The sequence below is a fragment of the Penaeus monodon genome, chromosome 32 (assembly GCF_015228065.2).
Source record: "Penaeus monodon isolate SGIC_2016 chromosome 32, NSTDA_Pmon_1, whole genome shotgun sequence".
Taxonomy (NCBI): domain Eukaryota; kingdom Metazoa; phylum Arthropoda; class Malacostraca; order Decapoda; family Penaeidae; genus Penaeus; species Penaeus monodon.
This window is the reverse complement of record NC_051417.1, coordinates 5,569,588-5,572,996: the sequence shown is the minus strand read 5'-3', so window position 1 is coordinate 5,572,996 and position 3,409 is coordinate 5,569,588.

Here is a 3,409-nt window from a genome sequence, read left to right as displayed (position 1 = left end):
TACCTATTTTATAAATAAGCAAAGAAAACAGTGTATGATAATCCTCTTTGATAGAAAATCTTTCCCTAAAATATAGAATTGAAAAAACTTGCCATTGCAAGTGTTAGTCAGATGTGGCAGTCAGATGTACTGATATCCTATGACCTTAAATTTTCTTTGTAGTATGTCATTATATGATATATCTACTATTTTAATATATCATTATTTACAGCATCTCTGTCTTGCCAACTTATCTCCTATTGAGAATTCTTGATCTGGAAATAAGTTTCAAAATCTCCAGGAATGGTATATGCACACTAATTAAAAGTTAAATATAATATGGAAGAAAATTAAAGATCTTGTTTTCATTTCTAAATTTACTTGTATATACATGTTAACAATATTGAATTATACATTCTATATTTTCTGCAATCAATTTCATTCATACACATGCTATGCCAACACAGAAAATGTGATTGACCATACAAACAATATTGAGGTTTTAATTTATCACATTCACTGGCGGCAAGGGCTTTTCCAAAAGATCAGAAAAATTTTGCGCACTGAAGTCATGTGGTAGGCTAGCATATCTGATACAAAACTGATAACAGATAAATTCTTAACAGAAAAAAAAAAAAAAACACCAGTAGTACATTCCATTACAAAGACAAACATTTTTTTACACCTTCACTGGATATAGATGACAGTCTTTAATTTCTACTCTGTCAGAAAAATAATCAGTTGTCTTTAACCACGCCAACCTGAGCTGACCTAATACACCTTGAGTGTAGTGTCCACCCTAGGCGAATAGTGTGTGCAACTGTGCCAGGTTCTTTGTCAGGCAAAGGCAGTTCAAACATGGCCTCCTGCTGTGACGGGTCAAACTTCTCACCTATTACAGGATTGATTTGTTCGAGTCCATGTCGCCGGAACACCTGTGGTTGAGGGGGGGAAAAAGAAAATGGTTAAATATTATATACTGGCAAGGTATTTACTCTCTTATTCTAGTTTAGCACCATATTTACTTTAATCTTCTTTTTCCACTGTCAAAGCATGGCTGCCTATTTCCTGTCAACAACACAAATACTCACAGACAGCAACTGGGTCTCTGTCATCACAAGGCCATTATAAAGATTCTTCAATTCGGGACTTCCCTTTTGTACTTGCTCTTCTGTAACACTTTCTATTGCCTTTCGGAACACATCTGAGACCTGGTGAATGAAGGAGAAAAGTAGAATACAATATTTGAAATTCAGGGTACACATAGAAAAGTGAGCACAGGTTTACGAACAATATAAATTCCATTATATTTCAGTCTCTATTGTCATAAAATACAAGTTAAAAGAAAACTAAAAAAGAGATAATTATCAGTATTATTTAACTTAAAAAAAAACAAATGTGATTATTTACTTCTTTATGAAATCTGCACATAAGCATTAAGTGACAAACTGATAATTTAATTTATACTTACCTCTAAGAGATCTTTGCAAAATCCCTGAATACCATACTGCTTTGCATCCACTATCTGCTTTTCTAATCTAAGTCGTACATTTTCTCGGTCTGCTAAGGTCCGCTGATATTTATCCTGAGCATTAGGTAGAGAAATTGTAAAAATAATGTCACTGACATGTAAAATATTGACATCATCAACAGTGAATGTAATTATCAAATAACTAACAGTATTTTTAAAGAAGCCAATAAACCAATAAAAGTTATAGTTAATGGTAATCAATATTTGGCTTTCATTATCAGATGATACTTCTATACATTTCTGATGTTTTCTCTTGCTAAGTTATATTTATTCTTCTATATCACCAAGACCACAACTCGTAATCCTAAGAAACATTTACAAATACAGTCAATTTTCAGTGGTGCACATCACTTCCCATACGGTTAATAATACATATTTAATTTCATCCAAACAATTAAAGTGTTTATTTTATTTCTCCCTAGATACGAGTGCCAAGATGCCTAATGCATTCAAATCCATATGAAATTTTGTCTATATATGTTATGAAGATTCACTGACATGTAAGAAACCAATCTAAGCTCTATCTTGCTAAAATATTTAAAGGATGTTTAATCTCTGACAGAGTGAAAAGCAAGGAGGCCACAGCAATTGATTGATACTACCACTATCATGACTGTTACATGTACGAAATAACTATTCGATTTGAAATTTCTCATTGACATGTCATTAATGAAAAGTATCATAGTAAATGTAATGTTTCCATGTACTGTTTATCTTTTTCTTATGATCTGCATAAAAATATTTGAATAATAAAAATCAAGTTAAAAGATTTACCTGAAGGTCAGCAACTTTTTCTGTTAAAGTTTCGTTCTCTTTTGTTAAAGTTGTTATCTGTTCCTGCAGCTGCTTTTCTGCTTCAGATGTTTCTGTTGACTCTTCTGCTGTCGCAGAAAACTGACGTGGATTTCTAGTCACCCATCTGTAAAGCAAAAAAAGTGAGTGATCAAGATCTGGCTAATAATCACTTGCAAGTATAAAGTGACTGTGTAAGTATTTTATATGCATATAATACTTTACAATATACATAAATATTTTGATAAATAAACATACTTTGACATTAATACTTTGACTAACACCAATGTTGTCAAGCTTGAATTAGGTTTCAAGTATCATAAACTAAGTCATAGAAAAATAAAATCTTTAAATGGATCTCATGAGATATCTTATGGAAAATACCTATGGAAAGCAAGACAAATTATACTGATTTGTAGTTTTATATCAGTTTTACATGAAATTACCCCCTGAACCTGAATTTCATCAAGTTATTTGTGGCATGTTGCTGCATTATTACTTGGAGCATAAATTAGTGGGTGTTGAATTAATTACTAGACTATGTACTTCTTAGGAACTGTGCAAGAGTTACAGCGATTTGATCATGAGGTTATTTGAGTCCATAAAAGAAAGGATGAAGGGGTGGCATTCCATTAGTTATGTAATTTGAAATCCAACAAATTTAGTATTGATGGACTCCTCATGATGACTAGAATGCACTTGTTGTGCTTTCAGTCAACGCTAAGTTACAATAGTAATGATATCAGACCCGATATCTGGGGACAGCTTGAACTATCCACATAGGATATAACAGGGTTAGATTATGATGTATTTAAGCATTTTTATAAGTGGGGCCTGTTGCTTCCTATAACCCCTTTATGAGAGCTGTTGCCCCCCTGACTCCCAGTCCCCCATGCAAAAAATGCAAAATCCTGCAAATCTGGGGAATTTGCAGCCATTCATACTGTGCTTATATATTGATTCTGCCAATATATTACTACGTATTTACTTAGTAGAAATTGGTAAAGAGTCCACTAGAGCCAAATTTGCTGAGTTTTAAATGGAGAACCTGACTAGCATTTTGTGCCTGTCAGCTAATTACTGTTGACATTGTCTGGTGACTGGCGT